The sequence below is a fragment of the Mustelus asterias genome, chromosome 11 (genome assembly GCF_964213995.1).
Source record: "Mustelus asterias chromosome 11, sMusAst1.hap1.1, whole genome shotgun sequence".
Taxonomy (NCBI): domain Eukaryota; kingdom Metazoa; phylum Chordata; class Chondrichthyes; order Carcharhiniformes; family Triakidae; genus Mustelus; species Mustelus asterias.
In genome coordinates this window covers 23,894,036-23,910,428 of record NC_135811.1, presented here as the reverse complement: position 1 = coordinate 23,910,428, position 16,393 = coordinate 23,894,036, and the positions used below count along the sequence as shown (strand labels likewise).

Here is a 16,393-nt window from a genome sequence, read left to right as displayed (position 1 = left end):
CCTCCCGATTATCCATCCCATCAACTCCTAATTCTAATTTCTAGGGATGATCCCAGACAGTTGCCGACCAGCCTTCTATCACAGGCTTCCCCATCTGGTAGCCAGCCAGCCTGCCTTCAGTCTGGTTGGGCAACAGAATTAAATGATAATGGGATTCTGCCATATACTTCATCAAAACTGGTGCATGCTTGGGATTTACAGGACCCCCAACCCACCTTCACCCTCCTCCCCACAACAAAAAAAAGAGACATGTTCCCTGTAAATATTGGGGCTATGATTTCCAGCGTTGCATGGGAGTTAATGCAAAAACCTGTTCTCTTTGACAATTCACGTTACAACTGATGCGACAGCAATACTGGGACAACTTGACACTTTTTTTTAGATGGTTGTTGGTAGCATCCCAACACCAACAGTGCGATTAGAAGTTAATGTCTCCATGAATGCTGATAAAAAAAACTTATCTGCTACTGAAATGTTTCTTTAGAGATTACTTTACAAACAGATGTGAGCAGAACACTGGCAGTGCTCAGCATTGTTCTCATACTGAAATGCAGTCCTTCAGGAAGAGAGATCAAGGTCAACAAAAGTCTTTACAAAGCTCTGCCTCACTGTGTGTTGAGAATAAATGCTGCTTTGGCAATTCAATTCACATCCCCTGAGCGTTTGATTTCTCAATGGTGGACAACAAAAGGAGGAGGGGTGCTAATATTGGGTATTCTAATCCGACTTAGAGGAATTCGCTTGATCTAAATTTTCCATTTTTGAAAGATTAATTTAAACAACATACAAATGTTTCTCCACTGGGTACATGAAGCCATGTCAGGTTCTGGAATAGATATACTGGAATTATATTAGACAAGGTGAGTTTCCTCCGGATGCTCCGGGTTCCTCCCACAGTCCAAAATTGTGCAGGTTAGGTGGATTGACCGTGCTAAATTGCCCCTTAGTGTCAGGGGCACTCGCTAGGATAAATGCATGGGATTATGGGTATAGGGCTAGGTGGGATTATGGGCGGTGCAGACTTGATGGGCCGAATGGCCTTCTTCTGCACTGTAGGATTCTATGAAGGTATCTCTGTACACTTACTATCATTTTGGCGTCAGTCTATCTTTATCAGTAGATGTTGAGCAAAGACAGAAGAAACTTTCAGCCGACCAGTAATCAAAGATGACCTTCAGTCTTTCTCAGTTTTTGGACAGATACACAGCAAGGAGACTGTCTTAAACCATAACTCCAGTGTGTGCACTCAATCTGTGTTGTATGAAATGGATGGGAGTGCCCAGTAATGGGATATCTTGAAGCAGAGAACCAATCACAGTATTTAACATTCTCTTGTTAAATGATAAAATCTATCTTTATTTGATTTGCAGCTGCACAATTCAAAATGGATCAGCAGTTATTATTGGAAGCCAGTAATTGATGTTAATATATTTCTTCCTATGATAAACCAATCCATGACTGTTCCCCCTCCCCTCATCAACCATCGATTTTCTATGTCAGTTCATTTCCCCTCATGGTGCAAGCATTAGAGGTAACATCCCAACCAAGATTGGGGGAGATGGTGGCGTGGTGATGAGGTTGCTGGACTAGTAATCCGGAGGCCCAGGCTAATGTCCTGGGGACCTGGGTTCAAATCCCACCATGACCAGCAGATTGAATTCGAATTCAGTTAATAAATCTGGAATTGAAAGCCAGTCATCAGTGATGGTGGTCATGAAACTATAGACTGCAGTATGAACCCATCTGGATCACTGAAGCCTTTTAGGGAGGAAATGTGCCATCCTTACCCAGCGTGGCCTATACGTGACTCCAGACCCACAGCAGTATGGTTGGCTCTTAACTGCCTTTTCCAACGCCTCGCAAGGTATCCAGTTCACCCAAACCGGGATGGGCAACAAACACTTGCCTTGTCAGCAATGCCCACATCCAAGGAAGTAATAAAACAAATCTCCAGCTCGGAGTCAGAAGGTCTGAACTTGCCCAGAGCTCACTCCAGACCGTTCTGGCTCTGAATTCTGGGTTTACACCCAGTGTAATATTAGGTTTTGGGGACTCATTAAACCCTCCTGCTCTGTACACTATTGACTGGTATAAAGGTGGTTAGGGCCATGGAAAGAGCATTCATCTGATACCCCTTCAGACTGTTAATCGACCTTCAAATCCTTCCTCTACTTCCCATTCTGGTGTCAAGCACCTCATCCAACAGGCCGTCATTAAGGAAACTTGGGTCCAAGTGTTTGAAAAAGGGATATTTTATATAAGCTTGACGCGATAAAGTGAAAAATGGAAACAGAAAACATTATACCAGCACAAAACTGATTACTAAGAAATAATAAATCTTCCAAATTAATGCAAAAGAGCTTTGTTCTGATCCAAACATGCAAATAGAAATCATGTTTCAAGACAAAAATAATGCAATTATTTGTTGTCACCTAAGCATTCGACCTCATCACATTTGGAGTAAATCCACCAACTGTGTGCATATTTTTCATTTGGGTCTAAGCCCAGGACAAACTCTGGTGAAATTGTCCAATTTCTTTTCAGTCAGGGTTGTTACACAGGTTAATTCTTTCCATCATGACTACTGTATTGTAGTCAAGCCCAAGCTCCAGAAGTGAAAGGACTGTGCATTTCACTCCATTGCACCATCCAGTTCTTTCCCTTCTTCTCCAATATTGTAATCCAAGACTTGTGCAGTGGATGAGTTGACGCTGTATTGCACATTTACTCAGATGATGCCACAACTTTTGTTATTTGGGGAAACTCAAGGCAATGGCCTAGTGGTATTATCACCAGACTATTAATCCAGGAGCTCAGCTAATGTTCTGGGGACCCGCGTTCGAATCCCACCATCACAGATGGCAGAATTTGAATTAACTAAAAAATATTTAGAATTAAGAATCTACTGATGACCATGAAACCATTGTCAGAAAAAGCCATCTAGTTCATGAATGTCCTTTAGGGAAGGGAATCAGTCACCTTTACCTGGTCTGGCCTACATGTGACTCCAGAGCTACAGCAATGTAGTTGACTCTCAACTGCCCTCCATGGGCAACTTGGGATGGGCAATAAATGCTGGCCAGCCAGCGACGTCCATATTCCACAAAGGAGTAAAAATAAAAGTCCCACTGTGGCAAAGTTGGAGGGGTTTTAATCAAAGTTATTAAAATCATGCAGGGTTTGGAGAAATTATTTCCTCTGGTTAAGGACTTAGTGTTGACGGGTTATCAATTTAAAATTGTTCCTAAGGAGGGGGAGGAGAGAGGTTAAACAAAATTTATTCCAGGTGTGGAGTGCTAAATATACTTTGCCACTGGGAAGGTTGAGCCGGAGACCATTGCACCTTTGAAAGGGAAATTGGGTAAATAATTGATTCAGAGGACAATCTTAGGGGGACGGCAAGTTAATGGGGTCAGTTTAGGATTGCTCAACAGAAAAGCCTCCACGGACACAAATCGTCTCGTGTGTTGTAAAGAAATTTGATTTGATGGACAAAAAATTATTCAAAAATCACATTAGCTGCCAGATAGATATGTATATTTTCCTTGGCCTTCAAACATTGAGCGTGATATGCTGAATACCTTGCTTCTCAAAATAAATAGGCAAATTAATCAGACACAATATCCTGCTGCAGATTAACTTAGCAATCAGTGCATTGTCTCATTCTTTTAAGCACTTCCCCTCAGACACTGGAACAATGATCTGAAGATAGTGAAGAACACAGCATTGCTAATGCTATGAGAGACCATTTGAGTCTATAAGCAAGACCAAATATGACTGATTACGACACAACAACTATGCCAAGCTTTGGGCAAATATTAAAAACTGTCAGCCGACATTTTATGTTTGATTTATTTCAAAAATTATGTGACGGGAAATCAAACAGAAATGAATACTGCAGCAGTTTGGTAAGTAAAGCATACATTTTGGATTAGGTTAATGAGCTAGCAGTGACATTTTATTAAGCATGAAAAGTAAAATTGTTCTATGTATTTCTAAAGATTGAGAGCAGCAACTGTTTCAATTCATTAATTTTGAAGTGCTGCATATTTCTGGCAGCTTTCTGAGATCATTTATGAAAGATAAAAGCATGAGTCTTTTGAGTCTCGGCATCTTTCAGCTTTAAGCACTGCTCTGTAACTCATGGTGCAACTTTCTCATTTCCTGAATATTTCAGACAGAATTAAATTGTTATTTCTAGTAGGTAAAAATGTTGCTTTTAAATGGATAGAATCTTGTTCCCTTCAAAAATACTCTTGGGGCAGGGCCATCTCCAGGTGCCGCCCCATTTTTGCCGGAATGGTTCTGCTGGTGTGATTTGTTTGGCTGGGTGTTCATCATTGGCCCCCTCAGGGCCCTCACTCCAGTTCAGGAGGGTGGGCAGGTTCATGAGGCTGCAGGCTCCATTACAAGATGGGAATCTGAAGGTGCTTCCATCCTGACAGGTTCTTTGAAGAAGTTTGCAATTGTTTAATAAAAGTATGGCCACAGCTGCAAAGCCACCGAATATTTATGCTTTAAAATTCATACATAGAATCCCTACAGCACAGGAGGAGGCCATTCGGCCCATCGTGTCTGCACCGACCACAATCCCACCCAGGCCCTACTCCCGTAACCCCACACATTTACCCTGCTAATCCCCCTGACACTAGGGTCAATTTAGCATGGCCAATCAACCTAACCCGCACATCTTTGGACTCTGGGAGGAAACCGGAGCACCCGGAGGAAACCCACGCAGACACGGGGAGAATGTGCACTCCACGCAGACAGTGACCTGAGGCCAGAATTGAACCCGGGTTCCTGCCGGTGTGAAGCAGCAGTGCTAACCACTGTGCCACCCAACAGGAACAATCTTCAATTGTTTTGATGGGAAACCAGGTGAACACTCAATGAGGCAAGGCTTGATAATATTAAGTTTATTTACTTTACAATCAGTGGATGTGCATAACATAACATAAGGAATAGGAGCAGGGGAAGACCATGTGGCCCATCGAGACTGCCCCACCATTCAATCTGACCATGGTTGATCTTAAGCTTCAACTCCACTTTCCCACCTGCTCCCATATCCCTTGATTTTCAGAGACCAAATCTATCCCAGCCTGAAATATATTCCATGACATTGCATCCATGGAGCAGGGAACTCATCTTAGGCCCAGTGGCTGGCACAGCTGCCTCGCAGTGCTAAGGGCCCACGTTCGATTCCTTGGGTTGCTGTCTGTGCGGAGTCTGCACATTCTCCCAGTCTCTGTGGGGGCTTCCTCCGGGTGCTCCGGTTTCCTCTCACGGTCCAAAAGGCGTGCTGGTTAGGTGCATTGGCCATGCTAAATTCTCCCTCAGTGTACCCGAACAGGCGACTAGGGGACTTTCACAGCAACTTCATTGCAGTGTAAGCCTGTGTAAGTACGCCTACTTGAGACACCAACAAAGATATTGGCCGGGATTTTCCAGCCTCGCTGTGGCAGGTTCTCCCACAGCAAATGTAGCGAGCCAGCAAAAAGCCCATTGACTTCGGCAGGACCAGAGGACGTAGTCAAAAAAATCCCATCCACTGCTTTTGTAAATAGCATTCTGCATTTCTAATCTCATCACCTTTCCGACCTTTGCCTCACCTTTCCCTTTAACAAATTGGGATGCCATCGTCTTCTGCCTGTTTTTTTCTCTCCCTGAACCTCTGTCTCTTTCCGTAGAGAGACAGAGACCAAAGTGCTTTCTCGCAGAGCAAACACGATGTTCTTCTTGACCAGCTGGCCAAGCTAATAAATTTCCTACCCTTTAATCTCTGAGAAAAACTACTTCCTTTCAGCGCATGAACTATCTTTCATCTAGGTCGTTTAAAAAAAAATCATCCCAGTCGAGATCACCCTTCAAAAAATATTCTCTTTTTCTCATTCTATTCTAGCGTAAACTGATATTACAGTCCTAAAACATGACAGTAACCATAGCGATGAAGGACTTTATTCCATATTTGCTAAATATATGAGAAAATAAAGCTCCACGAACTTCATCTTTGCCAGTAGGGTAACTAGACTCAAGTCAGATGATAATCTCCCTCACTACCATCTTTCCAAGGGCAATTAGGGATGGGCAATAAATGCTGGCCTAGTCAATGAAGCCCACATCCCTTGAAGGAATAAAGAAAATGTGAAGGACAGGGCTATGTGGGGATTAACAGCTGAATACAGCTATCAAACATGCAGATTGTCACAATAGTCCTTTTATTTGTTGTGGTAAACCTACCCTTGTTGGTTGCTGGATGATTTGAGATGAGTTAGGATAATACATTTTCATATTTGTTGTTGGGAAGTGGGTAATATTAGCAAGGCAGCATTTATAGTTCACACATAGGGCCCCATTTTACCATTTGGAGTCTGAGGGCCGGATCCGGGCATAATACAGATCCGAGCCCGGAATCCTCTTTGCAGCGCGCCCATACGCTTTTTGCCGGTTGCGGTCCGATCCGCGCAGTGGGCGGGGCTTAGCGCTGCCGGACCCATCGGAGCTCTGAACTGCGCATGCGCAGTTCAAAAAAAAATCTGAAGCAGGGTGCCCGGGCGAGAAAAAAAAGCAGAGAGAGCGGCTCTCTGACACATGGAAGAGTTGGCAATAATTATACCTGCTCTTGTTAGAGAAAATATTGTTCTAACAATCTGATAACGCTATTAAGCTCAAAGCTTTTGTCGAAAGATTACACTTGGATCTATTTCAACTGTCTACTTTTGTCTCAGTAATGAATGTGAGCTGCTTGGGTTATTTTGGGCTGATTGTGTCTACTTGCAGGGCTCAAGTGAAAAATAAAATGTGCATTTCTGAGAATCTTCAACCACACAGAACAAAGTACATCCAAATCATTTTGAGTGTCTGTTCATTCCTGTTGTCACAGAGACATCTCCCCATCAACATATTGTAAAATAAATATATAACAAACCCAGTACTTGCAGCATATATCCTGAAGCAACAGTTCTTTAGAAGAAATTTCTAGTCCCAGGAACATCTCGGATATACTTAAACAGTGTCAGAAGTTTAATATTTTAGATCAAATGAATGTAATGGTAGTTTATGCAGAAAAATTAGTTTATTAACTTTCTAAAGTGTAACAATATTTTGAAAAGAGATGCTTTTTACTGTTAAAGGATAGGAATTAAAACATTCAAATGTTTCAATTCCTATCCTTTAACAGTAAAGATAATGAATGGTTTACGTGCCTGGAATGGTTTACGTCCTCCACCCCCGCCCCCAACCAGAGATCCATCCTCCCCATCTCCTCCCTCCCCAACCAGAGATCCATCCTCCCCCCACTCCTCCCCCCCACAACCAGAGATCCATCCTCCCCCCCTCCTCCCCCCCATCCAGAGATCCATCCTCCCCCTCCCCCCCCAACCAGAGATCCATCCTCCCCCCTCCTCCCCCTCAACCAGAGATCCATCCTCCCCCTCTCCTCCCCCACAACCAGAGATCCATCCTCCCCTCACTCCTCCCCCCCACAACCAGAGATCCATCCTCCCCCCCTCCTCCCCCCCATCCAGAGATCCATCCTCCCCCTCCCCCCCCAACCAGAGATCCATCCTCCCCCCTCCTCCCCCTCAACCAGAGATCCATCCTCCCCCTCTCCTCCCCCACAACCAGAGATCCATCCTCCCCCCCTCCTCCCCCCCAACCAGAGATCCATCCTCCCCCCTCCTCCCCCCAACCAGAAATCCATCCTCCTCCCCCCCCCCAACCAGAGATCCATCCTCCCCTCCTCCTCCCCCACAACCAGAGATCCATCCTCCCCCCCTCCCCGCCCCCCCCAACCAGAGATCCATCCTCCCCCCCTCCCCGCCCCCCCCAACCAGAGATCCATCCTCCCCCCCTCCTCCCCACACACTCGCAGAGCCGCCACCGACCCGGGACGGCAGAATGGCTGCGACTACAAGACACCCGTAAGTACCGGAGAGCTTTCGGACGCCATGCACCTACCTCCTCGCCAACCCACACTGAGGAAGCGCCGGCTTCTGACTTTTATTAGCAGGTCGCTAAAAGCGCGGATCCGGATTGGGCCGCGTGGTGGTAAAGTGGGATTTGGCGGTAGAGTTGGGCGGGCAGTTCATTAAATTGATTTAAATGCTTGCTCATGCATTTAAATCGTCGGGCCGCCCGATTTAGGCGCGGACCAGATCCAGCCCGAATTGGGTGTCGGTAAAGCCGCGATCTGCTCGGATTCGGGTGCAGAAAGCGTTAAAGGCCCGATGCCCGAATTTACCGTGATTTCGCGCCCAAATCTTTGGTAAAATCGGGCCCATAGTTGTCCAAAAAGTATAGTAAACCATTTAGAAAGTGGAATTCAGCCTCAATTTGATGCTAGACCATTTTGCAAAAGAATGGTGCAGCCATTGTGCCACACTCAAAAACTCAAATATAATACTGCACATAAGACTCATTTATTACTTCCCACAAGTGATAATTTCTTAAATGGGCAATGTTATTGTGCTGGAGTGGGTGAGAGGCCATGCAGCTATGGTAACAGTTTTAATTACCTTGTAAAATCAAGTCACCACTTGGGATTGGAATCATGTGAGCACAACTTCAGATTTTTGCAACCCAGATATTAAAACATGTGATTGGATATTTGTTGGATTTTGTGTGTGATTTGCAAGCTCAGTATTGAGTCTTTTTAATGTTATAAGAAAGCAGATTCTCCCACTCCTCCTCTCCTTATGCTAAAAATAGTAACCCCACAAGTTCATGAGTGTTTACACTTACCATAGTCTCAGCAAGAATCTATCAGAAGACCAGAATTACATTCAGCACGGAGATACTCCAGGTATTTGATATATGTATATATATATTTTATTTATATATATATCATTATGCACCTTATAAGGACAGTGGTGTATGGAGGACAGGATGACGGATGGAGAACCTGTGTTCCCAACCTCTCAGTTGATGTGGGTATGATAGTCAAGTGATGGGCTTCTTTGTTCCAGATGTTTCTGGTCAAAGGGCTGTGGCTTTTAATTATGTAATGCAGCCTATCAACAAGGGTAGACCACTAAGAGAAGGTCTTTGATGTTTCCAGGTGATGGGAGTACCTAATGACCTGCAGCTGGCCGCCCTTCAACCTGATCTTCCTGCTGATTAGGTAGAAAGATGCAAGAGATATGTCCTGTGTGGCACGGGTGTCCATCATTCCATTTAAATAAACAAACCTTCTCCAACCCTCGGAGTGTCAGATGTTCAGTAGTGGATCATCTCAGCACTTGGTCTAATGACCAGACTCCATAAACAGACCATCTAAAAGCACGTTGATAGTTATGCTTTCTCAGTTGATCTTTGGGGGCCAGAGTTCCTTGGATCCACTGATGAATTTATCTCACCCTCTCTCCGAATATTTTCCAGGTGTCTCGCGCCATGGGGCTTTGACCCTTCACCCCATTCAACTGCCTGAATTAAAATTCCCACTGTCCCATAGAACCATAGAACATTACAGCACAGAAGCAGGCCTTTTGGCCCTTCTTGGCTGTGCCGAACCATTTTTCTGCCTAGTCCCACTGACCTGCACCTGGACCATATCCCTCCACACCCCTCTCATCCATGTACCTGTCCAAGTTTTTCTTAAAATGTTAAAAGTGAGCCCGCATTTACCACTTCATCTGGCAGCTCATTCCACACTCCCACCACTCTCTGTGTGAAGAAGTCCCCCCTAATATTCCCTTTAAACTTTTCCCCCTTCACCCTTAACCCATGTCCTCTAGTTTTTTTCTCCCCTAGTCTCAGTGGAAAAAGCTAAAGTTAATTGCTTATTGTCCCAAAACAGAACAATTTTGAAACTAGCCTGAGGTGAGTGGACCTCCATCAAAAATCCAACGACCACTGCTGCCTTTTCACAAGGAATATTAAAGGATCGAAAGTTACGGTCTGCATTCAGTGTAATGCAAACTGCACAAAGGACAGCTACTACAGAGTAAGAATTTTTACTTAAATCCATAAAGACTGATCACAATTAAACATTCTATTCATAACACACAAAGCAGTGAAATTCTTAATGTTTCTAGAAATGTGGAACTGCAAAAAATTAAGCAGACAAAATCCTTTTATCTGAAGTGTGACAGGTAAGCTAAATAAATATAGTAAAACCAGTTGGCAAATGTTGTCTCAGACCCATTCTCCCAACATTTCTGTTTCTCTAATAAGAACAGGATTTATTTTATTGGAAAAAATAATGTTCAGCTTAGCATCCTTGTATTTTTCATATAAACTAATTCTTACAGCAATACAATCTCATGCTAATCTGGTACTGGAAGTTTCCTCTCGCTAAACACGTATTTAGAGTCACAGGCGCTCGTATGAATAATATTATGTCACACTGACGAACTTAATTTTTCCAATACATGTGATGAAACCAGGTTTCCATTTTGTGAAATACCCTATTTAGGAAATCTCCTACCCGACTGTTTAGTTTCCCTTCAGTTCGTGACCTAACACTAACCGTATCTCCAATGCTCCTTCAGAGTAGTTCAGAAAAATAAAAGAAGTTTACTTGCAAGATAGATCTATTACAGTGAAATCTATTGCCCAGCCCCAGAGTTTCAGTGCTTAGAATTGTCTTGCTGCTGGTGATTGCAACATGAGATTACACTTTTAAGCCATCTCACTGGCAACGATTTTCAGGAGCAGGAGATTACAAAAGAATTATCTACTTTGGTGGCCAATGTCTGAGCAGTAAAACAGTATCTGAGGCTCATCTGCACATGCATTCTCATGCATCTAACCCACTTCATTTGCAAGACTTCCTCCTACAGTTTCGAAGGGCGGAATTCTCCCAACCCCCTGCCAGCGGATTTGATGACAGGCATGGGGGAGGGGGGTGGAGGGGGTGGGGGGAGACTAAGGCAGGAGGGCCAGAAATTGGTTTCAAGTTGGCGTGAATTTACAGTGGGATCTTCCACTAGTGTCCGCCATGGCGGGATCGGAAAACCCACCAGAAGCCGGTGTTAACCTTCGTTGCTTCCCGTTAATGGGATGCTAATGAAGGCCTGACTCCCCATGCCAGATTCTCTGCCATATCAGGGGGAAAACATGCCAGCGTCAAACATAATTGCACAATATGTCATGCAGATGTCAGGACAAATCTGAACAACCCCGGGCCTAAATCTAGAATTCGGGATGGAAGCCGTCTGCAATCCTAGACCCTGGAACACCACAGCAGTGAATGCATCTGCAGGTGGACCTTCCAGACCAGGTGTCAAACCTTCCAGCCTCAGAATGTTCCAGACCATCTATCTTCATTCTCAGGAAGTCCACCTCCTTTCTTCAACGATGGGTCAGCGATGTTGGGCACCTTTTCAATATGACACCCGGACACAACAACAGACTACACGCTATCCAAGACTGCCGCGCCACTGAATACGGCGTGAAACTCCTGGATGCATAATTAATGAGGTCGGGGCTGGAAGATTTGGTGTATTACCACGCCAGCCGCCACTGCGGGAAACACTCCACCTTCCCACCCCCACCATGGCATTTAGTCTCAAAAGGGGAGAATTCCATCCATGGGGCGGGATTTTATGGCCTCGCTCGGGTGAGACCAGAAATTTCCGCCCAAGGTCAACAGAGATTTCTGTTTTCGGATCCTCGCCGGCGCCAATTCTGTGGCGGGTGAGGTGGTGGAGTTCCGTCCATAGTCTCCTGGAAATTGTACTGTTGTCTTCACTTAATTTATTACTTTGTTCCAGTTTTAAGGTGGGCCTGTGGCTCAACTGATTGCTAATTATTGTTGATCAATGTACCATATGTACCTAAGAATCTGGATGCAATGTGACGGATCCTTCCCCCAATCTCTAATGAGCACAATCGGTGGAAACCTGACCCTGGGATACTATCTGTTTTGTGGGTCGGGACTGGTTTAGGCAAAGACTATGTTGGTCGAGTTTAGAAGATCGGACACAATGTGAGTAACTCACCCACATTTAAAATTCTGTCATCTTTTCTGCTATTTGATTCCATTCTGCTCAGATGAAGCAGTTTACCGGATGTAAATCATGCAAAAGTTTCAGGGCAGCACGTTGCACGTCTGCTGAACATTACAAATAGAGAAAGAATTGCTGGAGTTTTTAAATGGTGATAGAAACCCATTCCCTTTGGTACAATGCAAATGCTGACTTCTTGCCTTTACGTTTAACTTAATTAATCAACATTTCAATCCTTCAGCAAAGTCCTTTTCCCAGCAGTTAATTAGGTCAGAGCTACTGACTCATGACTTTGGTAATGGGAGTGCGCACAGCAGTGGAATCTCTGTGTTGGTTATACTTTAACTACAGACAAAATACAGAGAGGAATCAAATGCACAGGTTATTCAGCGAATGTGAAATTATTCTGGACTGTAATGTCCTGTCCTGCAGTGGAGAGGAAAAGGGAACAATGGACAAAGGCTGTGATTTAGCAGCCGCATGAGCTGCAAATCTGTAATGACTGCTAAATCTCACAGGAGGCCAAAAACAGGATTTGTGCAGGCGAGATTTCCAAACGCAATCTTCCCAGCCCCCTCCGGTGATGTTATCATCATGCCCAGGAAGGGCGCAAGCCTGATGTATTATACTAGATTTAAATGTGATTAGCGGGCTTAATGCCACTAATTCCACCCTCAACGTATTGTCCCACCCAGCCGGTGTGATGTCATGCCGGTGGGAATAAAACCAGTCTTGATGACCAGGCCGGGGGTGTACAGGTAAATATAGCCTAATGGCACTGCCCCCTGGTCACCCCAATGCTGTGTAGTGGGAGGAGTGTCACCCTTATGCTTGAGGGGGGAGTTTATTTGCAGCATAGATCGAGGCACCCTTTAAAGGTGGCGCTCCAATCTCTGTGGAGCCGGCCTTGCCAACTCTATCAGGCCCTGTCCCACCAGAGTGACGGTGTTAAACCACACCCCCAGATCCTCTGTGCACTGAGCACCAGGAAATCTGGAGTGAAAACTCGGCTGTGCAGCTGGAGAGATACACGTCGGTTTTCAGTCTGAACCTGATGTTCTGACAAATATTGGGCCTATTTCACCCAAAGGTTATGGTTAAGATCACTGCTGGAATCTCACAGGGATGACATGAACACTTTGTCTAACTTTGCAGCACTCAGTATTTCAATATTGTCCTGTAACCTCCTCAGAGTGGCAATCATCAGTGGATCTTTGAGGTGTCCCCCCAAACCCTACGCTGGGGAGACAGGAAGTTAGGGGCGAATGTCTCACAGAATGGCAGTCATAATTTCACATTATTCGAAAGACAAAAGTATTTTCCCCTATTACCTTCTGCTGTCAATTGCTTCAGTGGGGGCAATTGCTATTAATGGTACCCAATTTTTGGGTACAAAACTGACTGGTTAAGAAATGGGGCATTCAACCGACTGCTTAATTAATTGGGCCCATTAGCTCTTATAAGATCAGAAGATATAGGAGCAGAATTCAGCCCATCGAGTCTGCTCTGCCATTCGATCATGGCTGATAAGTTTCTCACCCCCATTCTCCCACCATTTCCCCATAACCTTTGATCCCCTTACCAAGTTGGTACAGTGGTTAGCACTGCTGCCTTACAGCGCCAGGGATCTGGGTTCGACTCCCGGCTTGGGTCATGAATTCTTCCTCAGTGTACCCGAACAGGCGCCAGAGTGTGGCAACTAGGGGATTTTCACAGTAACTTCATTGCAGTGTTAATGTAAGCCTACTTGTGACTATTAAATAAACTTTTTAAAAAAAATCTCTGGAGCTGTTATTTTCCGATGGGAAGTGCTTACATCAATGTGATTTTGCCATTGCCCTTGTCATAGCATCCATTGCGATCCCCCAGGCAATCAAGTACTCTTGTTCTTGTCCCTTTCAGAATTCCAACAATTCATCCTTCAATTGACTGTTCTATTACATCAGGAACCAGTCATCCAAGTTCAAAGACTTGCCAACGAAAAGATTTCTCTTCTGTGGATGTAAGGTTAATGAGCTTCTGTATCATTGCCAAGAGTTATATTTTTTAGTGTTTTCCGTCAGATTTTGTCATTTTTAATTAGAGTTCTACGTCTCCAATCCAGTTGTTATGCATGGATAAATATGTCTTGGTAGAAACGTCATTTGGAATTTTACAGGAAAATTTCTTTCTCAAGGTTTCTCTTGCATTTCATGCAAGAGAAATGATCTACCAATACAGAAAGTCATCTGGCAAATTAATGGATTACAATTTACTTTGCTACAGGTGCATTTACAATAAAAATGACATTGGAAAATCAATCTCAACATTGGCGGAATGAACTGGGGTTGAGAAATATTTTGTGTTCAAAATATTGTAATTTGGCTCTAAGGCTTTAAAGCAGGTCCTCAGTCATCCTCCCAACAACATACAAAGTCTGATCTGAGCCTGTTCATCGACCAATGGTGCCATCTATTTGCATTACATCCATTTTCATTTGAATTTAAAGGGGGCAATTTTCTTTCAATACTTGGGAACATACAACACTCAACCATGTTCCGCCACCTAGATGAAATCATCCATGATCTCTGATCTAACTCCATAACCTCGAGTTCCAAGTCCCTTAGAGCCTTTGGTTAACAAAAATCTTGTCAATTTCAGATTTAAAATTAAAATTGATGTAGCATCAATTGATATTTGCTGAAGAGAGTTCCATACTTCTACACTCTGTGCGTGTGGAAATGTTCCCTAATTTCAACATTTTCAGTGCTAAAGAGTCTCTGAGGTGGCCAAGATGGTGGTTTGGGCTGCAACACTGGTTTAGCCCACCATTAGCTCAAGACACCATCTTGGTAAAGAGCTGCAGCACTGAAAACAGCCACCTGGAGGATCGTTAAGAGTCTCAATGACAACTAGTGCTCATGAAGGAATCTGCATCGCACTTTGGTGGCTAGTACTTCAATTAATGACCTCGTCTATCAGTGAGCAGCTGAACAGGAATAAAGAAATTGTTGCTGAGGATTCTGAGTGTTTACTTAAAGATACACTCAGCTTTCACTGTTCATGTTCTGCTGGATATTTGAAGAGGACCTCACCAAAACACTCATGACATTTACTCTGGAAAATCTCTGAAAACGCCACAGTACCTTATAGTAGTCACCAGAAAGAAGGGAGTTCTTGTTAATGGACCAGCTTGCTTTGGATGAGGAATGGGTGGAGGACATGAGAAACAGATAGGAGGATCAGGGGGTCTTCTACACCACCCCTTATTTCCCAGCTGTTTCATGAATACGGAGCATTCCTCCTCCTCTGAATGTCCTCCACCAAGATCTCAACATGCATCCATTAGTTACCAAGCCATCCTATATGACAGGCCGTGCACTCCACACCATGAGAGGATGCATAGAGCCCATATATATTGCACAATTAAAATCACATCTAAATACTGTTCGAGTTCTAACCTTGTAAGTGTTTGTTTTAGCACCACTGGGCAAGTTTAACTCTTTGTAATCACCCACTAGCCCAAAATCTTCAGGCTAATACCAGACTTTCAAAAGGTGTGTTTTATTAGCACAACACCCACTGTGTGCCATGTTTTTATCCTATTAACCAAATAACTCTTTAAATATCTCAAACGTATTATACCAAGGAGCTTTGATGTAAATACAGTGAGGGCACAAAATGGAGATCAGAAGCACCCATTGTTTGGGTGCTAGAGGTGCCACGTGATGTCTGATGCCAAATGCCAAACAAGAGGCATCCTTTACCTGTGTTTGAAGCAGCCATTCATCCATTTGTATATGCAAATAAGGTACCTATCACCTGCTTCTGGTCACCGGAACTTTGGTTTGCTCTGACACAGTCAGCGATTGCGCTGAAAACTAGCACTAAACACATCAAGTATAAAAGGTTACTTACAATAATCCTTGCCCCTCAGTCAACTGATCACCCATCTCCCACCTCATTCCTGACTCCGACACTTCCAGTCACCCTACTCGCCATGCCCCGCCACCCCAGCCAACTGTATATATCCAAACTCCCACATCAGTATTTCTAAGATCTTCAAGCTTCCTACCTACCAATGCCAGCTCCCCTCTCCCACTCCCAGCCCCCACCCGTCACCCCCCCCGCCCCCAACACGAAGTACACCCGAAACCTGTGATCTTCCGACCTGATTCCTTACCAAGTTTAAATAATGAATCCAGATGCACACCAATTCCTTCTCCTGCCATGCAGTTCATCTCCGTGGAAGTTGGAGAGCCAACCAGTGCAGGTTCCTTCCACAGCACCATCAACATTATGATGAGGTCCAAGGCCCAAATTGCGGGACTCCTTAAACTCCCACATTTCAGCGTGAGCTGTTAACACTGCACTGCTGGGGTGCCCAAAAATAGTCTTCCTGCCTCGTGGAATTAGTGGACTCCATGGCCGTTTATCGGGCAATCTCCTTAATTTAGTTTTGATACCAT

At 44.3% G+C, this 16,393-nt stretch overlaps 1 protein-coding gene across 1 annotated transcript in view; it reads right to left on the bottom strand.

Annotated features, from left to right (window-relative positions):
• ablim1b (actin binding LIM protein 1b) overlaps positions 1–16,393 on the bottom strand; it is a 261,285-nt gene that overhangs the window by 211,159 nt on the left and 33,733 nt on the right. The gene's annotated exons all lie outside the window — the stretch shown is intronic.